Source organism: Hemiscyllium ocellatum, chromosome 7, assembly GCF_020745735.1.
Source record: "Hemiscyllium ocellatum isolate sHemOce1 chromosome 7, sHemOce1.pat.X.cur, whole genome shotgun sequence".
Classification (NCBI taxonomy): Eukaryota; Metazoa; Chordata; class Chondrichthyes; order Orectolobiformes; family Hemiscylliidae; genus Hemiscyllium; species Hemiscyllium ocellatum.
This window is the reverse complement of record NC_083407.1, coordinates 73,041,334-73,060,996: the sequence shown is the minus strand read 5'-3', so window position 1 is coordinate 73,060,996 and position 19,663 is coordinate 73,041,334. Positions and strand designations below refer to the sequence as shown.

The 19,663-nt window shown below is 39.0% G+C and overlaps 1 protein-coding gene across 5 annotated transcripts in view; it reads right to left on the bottom strand.

Annotated features, from left to right (window-relative positions):
* itprid2 (ITPR interacting domain containing 2) overlaps nt 1-19,416 on the bottom strand; it is a 156,704-nt gene extending 137,288 nt beyond the window's left edge. The window contains exon 1 of one of the 5 annotated variants that reach the window (XM_060827339.1): nt 19,338-19,416. The gene's annotated coding sequence lies outside the window, so the exon portion shown is untranslated. Of the gene's footprint in view, nt 1-7,566; nt 7,584-19,122; nt 19,257-19,337 lie in introns of those variants that run through there. The other 4 variants (XM_060827343.1, XM_060827338.1, XM_060827340.1 and 1 more) reach the window with 4 other exon arrangements.
* Nucleotides 19,417-19,663: the final 247 nt, after the last annotated feature.

The window sequence follows — 19,663 nt, the reverse complement described above, 5'->3', positions numbered from 1 at the left end:
GTTTAAAAGAATGAGGGGTGATTTCATTGAAGCATATTAAATTTTTCAGAGCTTTAACAGAGTATACACAGTCCTTTGACTGGGCTATCGGCTGATCATTTGTGAACCTCAGGAACTCTCTATCCAGAAGAGTCATGGATGCTCAGTTGTTGAGTAAATTCAAGTCAATTTGGATTTTTAAGGAATTGAGTGTTTCAGGAATAGCACAGGAAGGTGGAATTGGGATCGATCAGCCAAGATCTTGCTGAATGATACAATAGGTTCAAAGGCAAACTCTCACCAACAAAGTGCTAAGAGCCCTTAGCTTCTCATAAACCAGTCTCAAGATCAGCTATTCCCTGGTATCTCAGTAAAGTATATCCAACGCTAACTACACCAAACATCTTAATAAACTGCTCCAAAGTTAATGCAAACATAAACTTGGACAATACAGCAAGAAATCATTTAGTTTCAGCAAGATTATGCAACCCTTGGAGATAACAAACCTTGATTCAAGTAACTGCTGTAAAAAAATTGCTCTCACCACCATCTGGTAAGGTTCCCAAACTCATCTTGGCAAAGTGATAAATACAAATTTTGATATGGAGTTAAGTGTGAGATCACCAGATGTACACACTGGGTCATGCTTAACAGCCTTGAGTACACTTAACATCCCAGCTCAACAGAGCCCTGTATGTAAAAACAAAATCCTCAGAGTCACTCATCTCAAGAAAAGAAATGCCCCCTCATCTCTATCTTAAATAGGCAAGCCTTTACTCGAAGATTATGCCCTCTGGTCCTTGTTTCCCCAAGTGGGAGAGTCTATCTTTCTGCATCCATTTTGTCAACTTTCTTGTCTATTCCAATGGCCACATCACGCACACCAGAGTGACAGATAACTTAAGGAAGTAACTGGATCACTTTTCAGATGAATCACTTCTTGAATGAATCACTTCTCTTCCCATAACACAAGTACTAATCCTCCTTCATTTTTCTCCCAAAGAGCTACTGCTTCTTACGTTGGTCGACGATATTTACCAGACTCTTTGCACTCCTTCACAAAGAATGCAAAATGTAATTGTTAAAATTTGAAAAAAATGCATTTTTACTAAATACAAGGAAGTTGCCAGCATGTTAAACATTACCTGAAAGGTGGTTAACAGTCGGTTCCCATAAATAATTCAAAAAGGGGAGCTGGACAGGTTCTTGAGAATGAGGAACTTGAAAGGTTTCAGATAAGAAATAAGGCTATGACACGAAGCATGACTGCCCTTTTAAACAACCTGCACAGTCAAATGACCTTCCTTTGTATCATAAGTTTCAATTATTCCATAATTCTATAGAAGTGCACTAAGTTAGTGACAATAAATTGCATGAGCTCCTCACGCTTACTTCTGCAGATATACATTAATTTGCCACCTACAAAATAAATACTAATCAACACAGAAGTTAGTTATAATCATAAATCAGTTTTGTGTACAAACACAAATATAGAAAATTTAATCAATATCAGTAAGTTTGTTTATCCCTATGTTCATTAGAAACAGTATTTCTTTTAACAGGAATTACACACACCAAAAGGACATCAATTAGCAGGTGCCACATACATCATTCTTGAAGTAGTTACTGACTCATTGTTACAAAATGTCAAAAGCCCAAAGAAAAATCCATTTCTCTAGCACAGTATTTGCACGACTTTTTTTCATACCAAATATTTAGGTTATACAAGAACAAACAAAAAAACTATGTGAAAGCATTATCAATGGGCACACCTTAAAAGTTTATACTAAAATATAATTATATCTTTTGTATAAATAATATTTTAAATGCAGAAAAAACAATAATGTCTAGTCTGTTATCCACACACTGTGCTTTGCTATGCATTGTATATGGTTCAGTAGCAATAAATATTGGGTTTAAATTAAATAATTACTTGGAAACTTTCTGTCAAAAATATATGTTGGTTAGCAAATAGTGACTTTCACTGCTTTCATTTCTTCCTGTGAAGAGGGTGTTAAGAAGCAACTAATGCCAAAGAAATCCAGTCCTAAGAACAAACATTACTCACCTCAAAATAAAAAAAACGCACCTTAAAATCTTAATCCTTTAAACTGCACAGTTCAAAGTCCTTAATTTTGCATGCAAAAGTGTCTGTAATACAACTGTAGTCAACTTCAATCAATGTAACCTATTTGAGGTACCACTGCTTCAATGAAAACATTCTTTTCAAACAAACAAAACACACCCTCAAGTCATTTGCAAGTGTTTTAGAATCTGAAGATCTAAAGGCTACGTTGTGTTCTTTAAGTGATGTTGAAATACAATGTTACCAAGAACTAACTAAATGCTTCCCCACCTCTGTAGCCATGATTAATTGCCAACATCTGCATAAAAAGGTTCTTTGAAATTAAATCAGAAATTGCTAACAATATTTTCTTCTGTAAAAAGGCAGAGATGACCCAATAAAGTTATTAAAAACATCCAGGGTTTTGATAGAACAGGCACAGAAAATATTTTTTTCATCTGTGGAGGAGCATAGCTAGAAATCATCAATACAAGCTAGTTTCTAAGAAATCCAATTGAAAGTTCAGGAACAAAAAACTTCTTTACCCATTCAGTAGCAGTCATTAACTTCAACATCCAGGCAGCATTTGAACCAGTGTAGCATCAATTAACCCAACCAAAATTGGAGTCAAAGGGAACCAAGGGAAGTACTTAGCACCAAAGAAGATGGCTGTGTTTGTTGGAGGGCAGTCATCTCAGTCTCAGAGCACCAGCAGAGACATTTCTGAGGGTAACATCTGAGATACAACCAGCATCAGCTGCTTCTTCAAATAACCTCCTCTTCATAATTAGGTCAGAAATGAGAATATTCACTGATTACACAACATCCAAAATAATTCACAATCTGCAGACACTGAAGCAGCGTAGCAAGACCCTGGACAATATCCAGGCTTGAGTTCATTAGAGGCAAAAAAAACCCACACTGCACAGTGCCAGGTAATGACAATTGCTGATGAGAGAAACCAACTGTTGTCCCTTGACATTCAATTCTGTTACTGTTGCAGAATCCCATACAACTGGCATTCTGGGGATAACTATTGCCCAGAAGCTGAACTAGTCTTATAACAGAAATATGGTAGCTATAAGGAGGCTCATTCAATAACTCCTTCCAAACTCATGACCTTGCCCAGAAATGTATTCCTGATAAAGGGCTTATGCCCGAAACTTCAACACTCTTGCTCCTCAGATACTGCCTGACATGCTGTGCTTTTCCAGTATCACACTTTTTGACTATGATAGCTAAAGGACCAGGTCAGAAACTGCAGCACCTAACTCACCTCCTGATTCCCCGTAACCCATGGACCATCTACAAGACAAATCAGATGAATACTCTCCTTTTGCTTGTTTGATTACAGTTCTAATAATACTGCAAAAGCTCAACGCCATTGAAAATAGAGCAACTTGATCGGAACCCCATCTACCACAGATATACAATGGCAGCACTGCACAGTACCTGCATGATACACTGCTGCAACTCATCAAGGGTTATTCAACAGCTCCTTCCAAACTCATGACCTTACCTAGAAAAACAAGAAAACCAAGATACACCTGCACCCCATTTTCTCAAGGACAGTTTGGGACCGGTATTAGATGCTGGCCGAGCCAGAGATGCCGTACCTCATGAAAGAATACATTTTCAAAAAGAATGCTCAAATCATTACCACAGTGATTATCATAGATGAATTTCAGGGGGAGCTAAATAAATTAGTTACAATGACAGACTTAAGTGATGAAAGACGGAAGGAGGCTCAAGTGGACCATAATTACCAAAATGGACTCAATGGGCTGAATTCCCTGCTCTGTGCTGTACACGCCAATGTAACTTTATGTGACAGAGTGCATTAAAATATCCCCAAATTCCAAGCAAGTCTCAGCAACTTTGAGTCATAGAGCAATATAGCACACAAACAGACCCTTTGCTCCAGCTCGTCTATGCTAACCAAATTAATCTAATCCTATTTGCTAGCACTTGGCCCATAACCCTGTAAACCCTTCCTATCCATATACCCATCCAGATGCTTTTTAAATGCTGTAATTGTACCAGCCTCCACTATTTTCTCTGGCAGCTCATTCCATACATTCACCACCCTCTGTGAAAAAGTAACCCCCAGGTCCCTTTTAAATCTTTCCCCTCTCACCTTAAAATCTATACCCTCTACTTCTGGACTCCCCCCACCCCCTCCATCCCCACTCCAGGGAAAAGACCTGTCTGTTTACCCTATTCATGCACCTCATGATTTTATAAACCTCTCTAAGGTCACCCTCAGCCTCTGACACTTCAGCCTCACCCTATTGTTCAAATCCTCCAACCCTGGCAACATCCTTGTAAATCTTTTCTGAACTCTTTCAAGGTTCACAACATTCTTCCTATATCAGGAAGACCAGAATTGCACACAGTATTCCAAAAGTGTCCTGCACAGCCACAACATAACCTCCCAACTCCTATACTCACTGCATTGACCAATAAAAGCAAGTATACCAAACGCCTTCTACACTACCCTGTCTACCTGTAAATTTACTTTCAAGGAGCTACGAACCTGCACCCCAAGCTCTTTGTGGCTACATGCCCCAGGACACCACCATTAAGTGTGTAAGTCCTGCCTTGATTAGCTTACCAAAATGCAACACCTCACATTTACCTACACTAAACTCACTCTGGCACCTCTCAATCCATTGGCATTTCAGACCAAGATCCTAATGCACTCTGAGATAACCATCTTCTCTGTCCACTGCCCCACCAATTTTGCAATTGTTTATGTGAGGCTTCCACAAGTCTTGCCTTTTCAATTGAAATATCATGGAAGCCTTTCTTGTTTTTATTTTGTAAGTATCCTGCGCTGAGTAAATGTGATGCACTCACATCAGGATGGTTCCAAACTCAACCAAATTCCCAATCAGATTTCCATCAGGGCACCACGAGGACTGGTGGATAAAAAAGTTGCCCAAAACTTCCTAATTGCTATTCACTAACAAGACATGTTCAACTAAACACAAATGCTGAGGTGGAAGGACACAATGAGTTGGCAGCATTAATCATTTGAACACTGTTGAAAAATGACAGTAACCGCAAAGGTTTAAACTTGTCCAGAGGAGAGTCTGTCAATGATTCATTGCTCACCCAGACAGTCTACTGTCCAGTTCCTTCACAACATAGAATCTACCAGGGTAAGGGCCCATCTTTAAGAAAGCTATACAGCGTCACTGAGACGTATAGCACAGAAACCAACCTTTCAGTCCAACTCGTCCATGCTGACCAAATATCCTAACCTAATCTATCCTATTTGCCAGCATTTGGCCTATATCCCTCTAAACCCTTCCCATTCATATACCTATCCAGATGTCTCTTAAATGTTGTGATCGTACCAGCTTCCACCACCTCCTCTGACAGCTCATTCCATACACACACCACCCTCTGCATGAAGGAGTTGCCCCTTAGGTCCCTTATAAATTTTCCCCTCTCACCCTAAAGCTCTAGTTCTGGACTCCCCCACTCCAGGGAAAAGACTGTCAATTTACCCTATCCATGCCCCTCATGATTTTATAAACCTCTATATGGTCACCCCTCAGTCTCTGGCACTCCAGGCAAAACAGCCCTAGCCTATTCAACCACTCACTATAGCTCAAACACTTCAACTCTGGCAACATTCTTGTAGATCTTTCCTGAACCCTTTTAAGTTTCACCACATCTTTCCGAGGGGACGGAGACAATATTCCAAAAATGGCATAACCAGTGCCCTGTACAGCTGCAACATGACCTCCGAACTTTTATACTCTATGCTCATACAGTCATAGACTCAGATGTACAGAAACGGACCCTTCAGTCCAACCCGTCCATGCCAACCAAATATCCCAACCCAATCTAGTCCCACTTGCCAGCACCCAGCCCATATCCCTCCAAACCCTTCCTATTCATACACCCATCCAAATGCCTCTTAAATGTTGCAATTGTACCAGCCTGCATCACATCCTCTAGCAGCTCATTCTATACACATACCACCCTCTGCGTGAAAAAGTTGCCCCTTAGGTCTCTTTTATATCTTTCCCCTTTCACCCTAACCTATGCCCTCTAGTTCTGGACTCCCCGACCACAGGGGAAAGACTTTGCCTATTTATCCTATCCATGACCCTCAATTTTGTAAACCTCTATAAGGTCACCCCTCAGCCTCCGATGCTCCAGGGAAAACAGTCCCAGTCTGTTCAGTCTCTCCCTTTAGCTCAAATCCTCCAACCCTGGCAATATCCTTGTAAGTCTTTTCTGAACCCTTTCAAGTTTCACAACATCTTTCCGATAAGAAGGAGACCAGAATTGCATGCAATATTCCAACAGTGGCCTAACCAATGTCATGTACAGCCGCAACATGACCTCCCAACTCCTGTACTCAATACTCTGACCAATAAAGGAAAGCATCCCAAACGCCGCCTTCACTATCCTCTCTACCTGCGACTCCACTTTCAAGGAGCTTTAAATCTGCACTCCAAGGTCTCTTTGTTCAGCAACACTCCCTAGGAATTTACCACTAAGTGTATAAGTCCTGCTAAGATTTGTTTTCCCAAAAAGCAGCACCGCGCATTTATCGGAATCAAACACCATCTGCCACTTCTCAGCCCATTGGCCCATGTGGTCAAGATCCTGTTATAATCTGAGGTAACCCTCTACACTGTCCACTACACCTCCAATTTTGGTGTCATCTGCAGACTTAGTAAGAAACGGAGTGCTGGACAGCATACTAAGTTCATAAATACTGACAATTTCATCAACAATACTCAAAAGCTCTCACGATCTTCACAAATGTCACATTTCTGTGTGATTTTAATATCACAGATATTTTTAAAGTTGATGTAGCCTGGAGATTCCCCCTGACTTAGCACCAGATTTACGCTGCCACTGAGAGAATGAGAAATCATGCCATAGAAATTGCAAAATCTTTGTAGGTAATGTCATTAAAAAGGTCAATAGCAAGCTCCTTTGTTTCACCAATGAAGGCAAAATCCAGTTCACAGTTCAGGTTCATTTTTTTAGGAATGACCAATGACAATAACAAATGTGTGAGGTACCTTAAAACCTTCAGTGTTAGTGAATAATACTACAATATCAACAAAACTATTTGCCAGCAAGCCAGGAGAATAACATTACAACATACTGAATACTCTGTGTCAAGTGCAAATTTCCAACCTGTTCCAAGTCTGTACACTCTTTCCTTAAAAACACATGATTTTCAACTTAATTAAAACATACCATCTCACTACCTGAGTGTTGCAACTATTCCCCAGCTGGATCTGGATTCGCTTCTTTATTCAATGCTCCCTTCATCATGGTTGGTTGCAAACAGTTTAACTCAACAGGAGGGATCCTTTTCTACAGTTCAAACGTATTGAGATTTTAAAAGATGTCAATGTAATCAGGATTTCTTGGGTGAAAGAACGAATGAATTTATTAGTTAACACAGGAAAAATATAAAAAGTTAAACATATACGCATTAGGAATAAGCAATGCGGAAATACATAACAGTTATAAAAAATTACCCAAATCAATTTTTGACTTGTCCATGAGGAGTAAATGTTGAAACACTGAGGCTGGTATGTTGTGTGGTTCTGATGCTACTGACCTCAGACACTGAGCACATGTACTTGGAGATTCTTGATTCTGCAAGTTAGCTAAAGGAAGTTGACTGTTTCCTTCTCAATGGTGGTTTTGCTGACTTGTGGTTTGCTTCCTGCAACAAGTGATTGACAGACTTTTTCCCTTTACTTGCAAGTAAAACAGTGTCCTAGTGGATGTTTTACAGCCAGGATCTCCAGTTTCCTTATGCTAGAACATCTGATTTGCACACAGATCTGTGCTGCATTTGTTTCTTTTAACCCATCTTTTGCATATCCCTAAATGGGGAGAGCACAGACTTGCATTATGCACAGAAATACTTTCTTTTATTTCTCATCATTTCCATGGGCTGGGATAGAACTAACAAGAGTTGGTTTCCACGGAGGTGATAATTGGCCTCAACCATGTTTGCAAGCAAGGCGATTATAGATCAGCTATTGCATTGCATCGCTTCCCTTGAATTTTTCTACCTGAAGTTCCTTGACACCCTCCATGCGAGATATTCCATTCTCTCTATCAAGACGAAGGGTAAGCCATGGAGGAATTTTACAGACACTGAATTATAATGTCTATCCCCAGCCATCTTTGGCTTGTAAATCCCTTACTTTTTATTTTTAAACAAAAAGTAATTGTCTTATGTAAACATTTGGTATGTCTGAGACTAACAGTAATATGATAGATTATCATGTCCTGAGTTGTCATTGGTCAGGCCTTATAACAATGATCCTACAGGAATACAGCAGACCAACTAAGCCAAAGTCATCTAAAAAAAATCAAAAAGTTGACATAATTTCCAAAAACATTGAGCTTGTATATAAAAGATTAAGGGCTAGACAAATAAAAAATCTCTTTTACCACAAATATTGACCAAAGTTCATTCTCCATGTTAGTAAATTTTGCAAATAAAAACCCAAAAGTTATATGGTTCACTGTAAAATATTTCAATAAGAATGCGATTTAAGTACAAGAACAATATTGATTTCCCTATCACTTGCCTCAATAAACTATGCAGATGAGAAGAAAATCTTAAACACCATGGAGAATCAAATTTATTCTATAATAAAGACAAAGAATTGTGGAAAAACTCAACAAGTCTGGCAGCATACATGAGAGAGAAACAAAATTAACTTTGGAGTTTGGTATTACTCTTTTTCAGAAGATTCTGAAAAAGTCATACCAGACTTGAAATATTAACAATTTCTCTCTGTTGTTCAAAGTTGGATCTTACCCATTTAAGTCACTCCTAGTTCTAGATTCTCCCAGAAGAAGAAACATCTCTTCCATATTCACCCAATCAAGAACTTTTAGGATTTACTCATCTAAACTCCAGCAATACAAGCCAAGTCTGTTTCAATCTTTCCTCACAAGACAAACTGTACATACATAGTATTAGTCCAGTCAACCTTTCCTGAATTGTATCTAATGAAATTGTGTCCTTCTTTAATTAAGGAGACCACTATTGAACACAGCACCCAGATGTGGTCTTACCATGATCCTGCAATATTCTGAAGCATAACCTCCTCAATCTTGCATTCAATTCCCCTCACAATAAACAAACATCCTCTTTGTTTTCCCAATTAATTGCTATACCTGCATACCAATCTTTTGCAACTCATGTACTCCGGCACCCAAATCTTTCTGCACCTCAGAGTTCAACAATCCCTCACTATTTGGATGATAATAACTCTTTTTCATTTGCTGTGCCACAATGGAAAATTCCACATTTTTTCCACATTGTACCTTTTTTCCCGGCTCCTTGTACCTTTTTTCCCGGCTCCTTGTCACTCAATTAACCATTGACCCTTTGTCGCCTCCATATGCCTTCTCCACAATTTACTTTCCTATCTATCCACAGTAGATTTAGCAACCAGACTTTGGATCTTTCATTCTTACTCAAAATCCAAAACAAAAGCTTTTATGCTCAAAGCTGGTGTTACATCCCTTCGAGCACTTTATTCCTGTCAGCACCGACCTCATTACTAGATGGATAACCCAATGACTCTGACATTTAAAATTCTGTTGCTCTAATAATCATTTTATTATTGCAATAATCTAACAATAAAATGTCAAATATGCCACTTGTGAAATATCCAGGGCAACACAAGTCACATCCTGTCCATTACTCCAGCTTTTATTCTCCTATGGCTCAGCCATTTCTAACCAGGTCGTAACTTGGTTGAAAGAGATCTAAAGTAAAAATTAGTAATTCCACCAGAAATGACATGAGTGTCTGTGACTACACAAAAGAATATCATATAGTTACCAACTGAGCCATACAGAAAAATGTTAAACTGTTTGTTCTCTTTGCAAACCAAAAGCAAATCTACAAAGTACAATCAAGTTACAATACATTAACAATGTCTCTGTAGTCTTTTAATTACACGTTATGACACATTAACTCAAGTATGACGTACTTACTTCAACTAAACATTCAATTTTGAGTCTAGATTAGAGTACTGCTGGAAAAGCACAGCAGGTTAGGCAGCATTAGAAGAGCAGGAAAATCAGGATGGTGTGATTTTTCAGCACCACTCTAATCTAGACACTGGTTTCCAACATCTGTAGTCCTCAGTTTTGCCTATTCAAATTTGAGTGTCTATTTGTTAAGGAGAGCTTTTTTTTAAAGTTGATGCCAAAAATCTTCACTCCCTTAAGACTTTGAATTTTACTCCATTTCAAGAAAACTTTGGCAAATCAGTCGATATTCTGTCGAAATATCAGCCAAAGACTGAAGATGCAAGGGAAAAGTTGAAATGTCCTGGTAGAGTTTCCTTAATGCCAACCCCAATCATTAGGCAGAAATCCAAAACAACACAATTGTACATAACAAAGCAGCTTCAAGCCACACCATTGGATGTTAAGTGTCAAGCACTCTGTTGATGATTTGTACAGTTCGTAGATGGGAACCAAAGAGTTACAAATAACAGAAGGAAACTACAACTTCCCAAACCATCTGCATGATTCACTTATGGATTAGTGGATCAGCATTTTTGAACTTGACTTCTTCTTTCCCAGTACAACAGATGCTACGGAGAATTTTCTCATAAACCCAAAGCATTCCAGAATATACAGAGAGGGAAACAACGGACAACAGAAAACATGTATACATTTTACCAAAAACTAGACGCAGATTGCAAACAAAAGAACTGAGTGTCACACACTTTTACAGACACACAAATATAAAAAGCTCACACAGTAATCCTTGAAAATAACAGTGTCAGCCCAATCAGGCCTCAGCACTAAAAGTTACAGACCTACCAATCTTAAAAAAAACATTGTTCTAATGATCAGAGAACAAAACCTTGCAACAAATGACCCCCCACTGAATGTTAACAATCTAATCTGGAGTTTCGTTGGGTTAACTCGATTTTCAGCACCATTCACCCACAATTACCAAAAACAAACACAAACCATCAGAAGCTTTGTAGTGCAAATTACATGCAGAGTGCATTAAATTTCTGTAAATATTTGCACTGGTTTAAAGAAGATAAACACAAACAGTATATTGGAAAGTTAAAAATTACACAACACCAGGTTATAGTCCAACAGGTTTAATTGGAAGCACACTAGCTTTTGGAGCGACGCTCCTTCATCAGGCATCGCTCCGAAAGCTAGTGTGCTTCCAATTAAACCTGTTGGACTATAACCTGGTGTTGTGTGATTTTTAACTTTGTACACCCCAGTCAAATCAAGTATATTGGAAACCTGCTTCCCACCCCATAACTGGCATTGCCTCCAGACAGATGTAATCAACATGTAAACTTTTCATTAGTTGTACCTATTTCAGGTCTTCAGGGAGATTCATAAAGAAAACTCACTGAAGCCTAGACTTGGAACCTGATATTTGCCAATCTGCTTACCCCGATATAGAAAGGATATTAGTAAATTGGAGAGGGTTCAAAAAAGATTGGCCAGGACGTTGATGGGATTGGTGGATGAGAATTATAAAACAGGCTGGATAGATGGAGACAATTTCACCAGACCACACGGGTTTGAGGGGTGACCTTATAGAAATTCATTAAATCACGAGAGGCATAGTTTCGGTGACAAGCAAAAGTCTTGTTCCTAGGGTGGGAGAGTTTAAAACTAGACTGCATATTTTTAAGGTCAGAGGAGAAAGATTTTAAAAAGACGAGGGGAAACTTGTTTCTTTTTACATAAAGCGTGGTTTGTGTATGGAACAAACTGCCAGAGGAAGTTATGGGTCCAGGTACAGTTGCAATATTCAAAAGACTTTTGGATAAGTTCGTGAATAGGAAAGATTTGGAGGGGTATGAGCCAAATGCAGGCAGGTGGGACAGGTTTAGTTTGGGAACATGGTCGATATGAACTGGTTGGATAGAACAGTCTGTTTCTGTGCTGTATGACACTATGACTCTATGAATAACTACAATTTAATACGATGCTCTCTAGTTTTTTGTTTTATTTCACTTCAGTAACTTTAATAAATATTAACAAGTAATTCCGTTAACTAACATTTCCTTGCAAAGAATATGACAGAAGAAACACAGATCTTTGCAACATATTTCACTTTTGGGTAAAAGGTCTTTATGCAAGATATAAAAGCAGAAAAAGTAAAGCTGATCCTTTGTGACTAACTTTAGGAATGGAATCAAACAACCAACAGATTCAATTTAGCAACTATGAAAGAAATCACACAATTTTAAATCTATTATGATTAAAGATCACTGTTGTGCTTTAATGAACTTTTACATCAAGTTGCTACTACCTTTTATCCAAAGCAATTTTAACCAAAAGTATATTATATTGTAATTATTCACATATTGCATTACAGTAATACTTAACAGAGCATTTTCACAGAATAAATGTAAAAGATGTGCCAATTTTTTTTCCAGTTGGGTGTACCGGTGCAAATGAAAGGAGAATGGAAGAGGAGTCATAGAATTGTAGAGATGTATAGCGTGGAAACAGATCCTTCGATCCAACCCATCCATGCCGACCAGATATTCCAACCCAATCTAGTCCCAGCTGCCAGCGCGATGCCTCTTAAATGTTGCAAGAGTAATAGTCTCCACCATTTCCCCTGGCAGCTCATTCCATACACATACCACCTTCTGCGTGAAAAAGTTGCTCCATAGGTCTCTTTTATATCTTTCCTCTCTCACCCTAAACCTATGCCCTCTAGTTCTGTACTCCCCATCACAGCGAAGAGACTTTGTCTATTTATTCTATCCGTGCCTCTCATGATTTTATAAACCTCTATAAGGTCACCCCTCAGCCTCCAACGCTCCAGGGAAAATAGCCCCAGCCTGTTCACCCTCTCCCTATAGCTCAAATCCTCCAATCCTGGCAATATCCTTGTAAATATTTTCTGAAACCTTTCAAGTTTGACAATATCCTTTCGATAGGAAGGAGACCAGAATTGCACACAATATTCCAAAAGTGACTTAACCAATGTCCTGTGCAGCCGCAAAATGACCTCCCAACTCCTGTACTCAATGCTCTGACCAACAAAGGAAAGCATACCAAATGCCTTCTTCACTATCCTGTCTACCTGCAAGTCCACTTTCAAGGAGCTATGAACTTCCACTTCAAGGTCTCTTTGTTCAGCAACCTTCCCGAGGACCTCACCACTAAGTGTATAGGTCCTGCTAAGATTTGCTTTCACACCTGTCCAATCTTCCTGGAATAAGAATCTACTCATTTACTTACCAATGGTTGTGTTTTTGCATCATGTAGAATTCTTTCTTTCCAGAATTTCAGAAGCTGCAAATCATTTAAGTAGCTGCAATTCTGGGCAGGGAGGAGTTAAGGGAAAGGAAACCAAAATTGCTGAAGGAGAAGAAACAGGAAGGAGCTGCTCCATTCAAATCAGTGTGCCTCTAATGTGGGAGCACAATGTGAATTAAAAGTTTGGTTATTTTCATTCGATTCGACAGGATAGTACCAAATGTAAAAAAACAAATATTTTTTTTCTTTTATACTCCCTTGATTTGTTTTAAATTGATATTTTGCTGGATTGGCAACACATCTGCCAGCATATGAAATGCTAATTGACCACAGTTTCTACAAAATTCTGATTATTAGTAACCAGGGGACAAATACTTGCATTATCCTTGTGGAATGTGATACACACTATGGTCAAGTCAACTCAAAGGAACAACTGATACAAAGTCTATGCTCAGCCAGTTCTGAGCAACAGTAACCTTTAAAGCACATTATACATCATAAGATGGTAAGAGACTAGTCTATCATCTCCTGAAACATGTAATGATGTTTAATGAGTGACATCAAAACCACTGCCCCTAGGAACCTTACTTGGGTTATTAAAATTTGCTGCTTTCTGAACAGCTTTAATTATACTGCTTTGACTTCTTTTAGTCTTTTTACAGTCCACAGTAAAACAGCTCCAGGATTAACTGTAGTCTTCCACTAATCTAGAACCTCCCTCAAAGCCTGATTCTTGGAAAGAATTCTTTATTACACCTGAAAAGTTGAACTAATTTCCCAGCCTGCACAAATTATATTGCTGCACCTTTGACTGTAATCTGAGGTTCTACAAAAAAAAAGGAATTCTGCTCCACTAACTAGCTGCAAAATTTCAATGAATAATGACTTACCAGATTCTATTTCACATGAATTAATCTTTGATTTTTAAGGAATTCATAATTATAATTATTTTCCTCCATCTTTTCTCATCATTCTTCCATGTCAGCATTTGGTTACAAATGTTGTGAATAATTCCCAGGTATAATGCTTGAAATAAACCATCCCTTCTGATTTAGTGCAAAACAAAGTTTGTTATGAGTCTTTAAAGAATTGACTCCACAAACAGAGTGGTGGAACACACCATGGTGTATTTCAAAAGGTAAAGAAATAAAACAAAATTTTAAAATTAAAATTCACCTCTGTAACAGACTAAAAGAGGAAAACAAAAAAACTTCTTCCTTTTGTCCATGACAATAACTTAATTGCTCTGTAAAGTTGATGTACAACCTCAAGATGTTACGGACATATATTTCTGACTGCTAATTAGTGGAGATCAACTACTTGACATTAATATTTTACATGTTACAAAATTAAATTTTAAATTATTCAAGCGTGAATTAAATAAAATTATCTAAATCTGTTTTAAAAATTTCTAGCTTATAAATCTCATCTACAAGTCATGTTTGGTAGAAACACCTACACTGGTCATAATATTTTAAAGCCAAATTTCAAAAACATACAAACAATGAATGCCACTTCACCAACACTGGAATAGCAAACATTAAGTTGTGATCTATCTCACCACGAGATACATTTACACATCAGAGTTGAGGCTAACATTTGGGATCTACAACATTTAATAAAATGTTTCCAAACACTTCTAATCTAAAACGAAAAATAAACGGAATTGCTACTGGTTTATCATTCCAACTTTTATTGCAGCCCATGATTGAAAGGTTGAGTCATTTTAAAATCAATGAAAATAGTAGGTTGCAAAGGCCCAGTGACTATACTAAAACTGAGCACATGCCATATAGTTTTAACAAGCATATTAATGGATTGAACCTTCAATCTCTTACTCATTAATGTATTTTATAGCATTCACATCTTCAAAGTTGACATCTCAATTGAGGACAGAAGTACAGAAAGAGCAATATACCAAATTACAACCTTAAATGTAGACATATAAAAATATATTTCAACTACTCCTAATATAAGAATCCACTGGATTGAATCTCTATTTTTTTTAAAAAATAACTTGGTTTGCAAATTTGCTATGAAAGCATTTTTGTCTGGAATAATTAAATTCCAATTATAACCGTATAATGTAGCTAGAAGATGAAATAATCTTACAGTTAAATCAATTATTCCTATGGGCAATTGTTACATACCACAATGGAATTCTCTAGCTCTGTGCCCTCCCAAAAACTGATGGATGGAAATTTAATTGGAATATCACTGTTCCACTGTCCTTCACATGGATATAGATATATTTATGTTTTGTGCTACAACAAAGTGTGGGTTTTCCATTTACAACACAATCTAAAGAGATTAGTTATCTACAGTATATTTCTCCAAACAATAAGCAAAATGTTATTGCACACTAAGAGGCTGAACACTGGTGTTGCATTTGATCAAGACCACTTACTTCACAAGATTTCCGTATGTAAGGACATCATTTGGTCAATGTCAGTATTAGTGCATTAACAGAGCTTTCTCCTGCCCTGTATCACCATTAACAACCTTTGTTTAAAAAGTGTTTATCTGATAAAAATTAAACCAGCTTCCTCAACCAATTGAGACAAATTATTCTAATGTTTAAATGCTTTTGCATAAAATGTTATTTCCAATCTGTCTTGTGTAAATATTATATCCAAGGGAACAGCACTGAGCTATACTCACACTGCAATGTATTCAGGCGAAGCAGAGTTCGACATGTGCATGCAAACAAATGCATTTGAGTTTGATTTATTGTTGTCACATGTACCAAGATACAGTGAAGTGTTGTTTTGTGTACTACACAAGCAGATCAGACCACACAAGGTGCATCAGGGTAGCAGAACAGAGTGCAGAATACAGTGTTACTGCCACAGAGAAGGTGCAGAGAGATCAGAATTAATATTTGAGAGGTCTGTGCAAAGTCCATTTAAAATGTATAGAGTTTTGCTCATTGGTATCCTAGTCTGACATATTGTAGCATTTAAAGCAAAGGAATGGTTCCATCTGGTGAAATTTGTATACATAAGTAACTAGCTGCACACACATTGATTTTACACTGCAACCAATATTAAGACAAAATAATCTAAGACAACAACATTAAAACGTTGCCTTATTCCTGGGTAAAGTTAATTCATACCCTCATCTCAGTACAAGCTGCAGTCATGCTGAGGTTTTGTTGCTGGAATCCGGCAGTCAGTCTCTCGCTATCTTCCATTGATCCCTTTTACCTCAGGCTCCAAGTTCACATTTCTCCTTCCCACTATACACTAAGACCTTCCCACTATACACTAAGATTTAGTTCATTCTTCATCACATGACTCAGCTTCCTTTAACCTTCCCAGTATGTCATTCTTCCTCCAGCTTTCTCTCCTTCCATCACAATATCTTCCTCAGTAATCTATTTTATCCTCCTCTCAGCACTCTTCACACTATCATAACTTTCCTCCCCTTAAAATTGCCCCGCAGGTCTCTTTTATATCATGCCCCTCTTACCCTAAACCTATGCCCTCTAGTTCAGGACTCTCCCACATCAGGGAAAAGATCTTGTTTATTCACCCTATACAGGCCCCTTTTCATTTTATAAACCTCCAAAAGATCACTCCTCAGCCTCCGACGCTCCAGCGTAAACAATCCCAGCCTACTCATCCTCTCCCTATAGCTCAAATCCTCCAACCCTGGCTACATCCTTATAAATCTTTTCTGAACCTCTTCAAGTTTCACAATATCCTTCTGATAGGAAGGAGACCAGAACTGCTCGCAATATTCCAAAAAGTGGCCTAACCAATGTCCTGTACAGCCACAATATGACCTTCCAAATCCTAGACTCAATGCTCTGACCAATAAAGGAAAGCATACCAAACACCTTCTATCCTATCTACCTGCAACTTCACTTCCAAGGAACTATGAACTTGCACTCCCAAGGTCTGTTTATTCAGCAACACTCCCTAGGATCTTACCATGAAGTGTACAAGTCCTGCTTTGATTTGCCTTTCCAAAATGTAACACCTCACATTTATCTAAATTAAACTCCATCTGCCACTCCTCAGCCCATTGGCCCATCGGTCTCTGAGGTAATCTTCTTCACTGTCCACTACACCTCCAATTTTGGTGTCATCTGTAAACTTACCGCCTATGCTCACATCCAAATCATTTACATAAGTGACAAAAAGCAGTGGACCCAACACCTTCTGGCTTATGCAAATCCTTTACACCATCAGAATGTTTTTCAGACCTGAGCTGGGGTCTAATGCCTAACAAAAACAGTTACTTCCACCTCCAAAACTTCTAGAATCATACAGGAGAGCATTTGGCCCATCAAGCCTGTTCTGCCAAACATACACTACTACCTACACTTGTCCCACTTGGCTACACAAGTTGAAGAATGTGGTGCTGGAAAAAACACAGCAGGCCAGGCAGCATCTGAGGAGCAGAAGAATCGATGTTTCAGGCATAAGCCCTTCCTGAAGATTCCTGAAGAAGGGCTTATGCCCGAAATGTCGATTTTCCTGCGCCTCGGATGCTGCCTGGCCTGCTATGTTTTTCCAGCAACACATTTTTCAGCTCTGGTCTCCAGCATCTGCAGCCCTCACTTTCTTCTGCACAAGGTCCATAGCCTGGAATGTAATGATATTCAAACTTTTAAAGTTGGTGAGGTTACCCAGCTCAACCACCCTCTCATCCACTGCTTTCCAGATTCCTACCACCCACTGGGTGAAAACAAATTCTCAAATCTCCTCTAAATCGCCTGCCTTTCACTTGTTCTTAATCCTTCAACTAAGGGTCTAACCCTTACTCAAAGGTCACCTGCTACCAACACCTTCATCGTGCATTAGTCACCTTCAGACTCGACTATATCCACCACTTCTCATGCCTTCCACTCACTGTACTGTGAAATTCTGATGTCCTTATCCCCCATCCCATTTCAAAACAACTGATCCAACACCTTCATCCCAAGTGACCTACAAAGAATCTTTATTTTTCCAATAACAAATTTTAAATGCCCATTCTTGCCTTTAGTTTTATGATGCCCTCACCCATTCTCACCTCATGCCCTCCTCCAGCATCACATATATCTGCACCTCACCCTGGATCAGAATTTTTCTGACTCCAGCCTGTTCACCCTCCCTCTACCCACTTCAGGCTTCCCTGCCAACTTTACCTCCCATTCCAATTTCTCTTCTACCCCATTCATTAGCTGTCTCTAACTCAATCAACACATTGCCCTGTTGTCCCTTCTTTTATTCTCACTTTCCCCAATTCTTCCGTTTTCTCACTGTCCCAAACACAGTGATCTCTCACTGATATTTTCTTAACAAATTCCTTAGTTTTTAAGCCCTCCAAAGTTTTTATTAGTTTCCTTCTTTCATCTCCCTTTCCACAACTCTCAATTTCTCTTCCATCTCAAATTTTCATTTCCTGGTTATTGTGCCCCCTCACTACACAGGTTCGTACCCTCTTCACAAGAAGTGAAAACTTCTCTTTTGTTTGCTCTCGCTCTATATGTTTCAGTGTCCCCTTCTCAGTTTTCCACTCTCCTGTTTCCATGTCTCCACTCCATTTCTTCTGCTTCGAGATTTTTTTTCTCTTGCCTCACACAGACACACTCCTGTTTTCTCTCCCTCACAGAGATACACACATCCCCTCTCCCTCACACATACACACACTCCTCTCTCTCCCCTGCTCACATACTCAGACTTCTCTCCCGCACACAAACACACACCACTCCCTCCCACACTCTCACTTTTTCTCCTTCACTCAGCACTTTCTTTCTTGCTTGTTCACTCACTCTATCTCCCTCCCAATACACTCACCTTCTGTCTCACATACACATACTTTTCGTCTCCCAACCACCGTTGCTCTCAGACAGCAACTTTCCCCCCACGGTCCTCTCGCTCTTTCTCTCTCCGTGAACGTTTCTATCTGTTGAGTCCTAGCGGTTGTGCTGTTTTGGTATTTACTCCAACTTCATACATAAAACATTCGCTCACAAATAACAAGTGAAATAGGGAAATTACGAACTTCCTACCGCATCAGACCGAGTCTCCCTGCGTTTTTAATGGGAAATTCACAATCGATCTCACTAAACTTGCCCAACTTATTGGAGTACTTCCGCTTCCGTTTTTCTTTTCTCTGTAAACACTCCCTAAAACAAAGCTTTCCCGGGCCGGCAGCTCTTTGAGCCTGTCACAGCAACAGCAGCGAGAGTTCAATCTCAGCGTCCAGTCAACACAGTGGGCATCGACAAAAGCCAATCGCCCAGGATAGAAATATCCCCTTACACTGCCGCAGAGCTCAGGGGTTGGCGTACGGCTGTATCAAACTGCTTGCCATGATTGAAAAAGTTACTGGTGA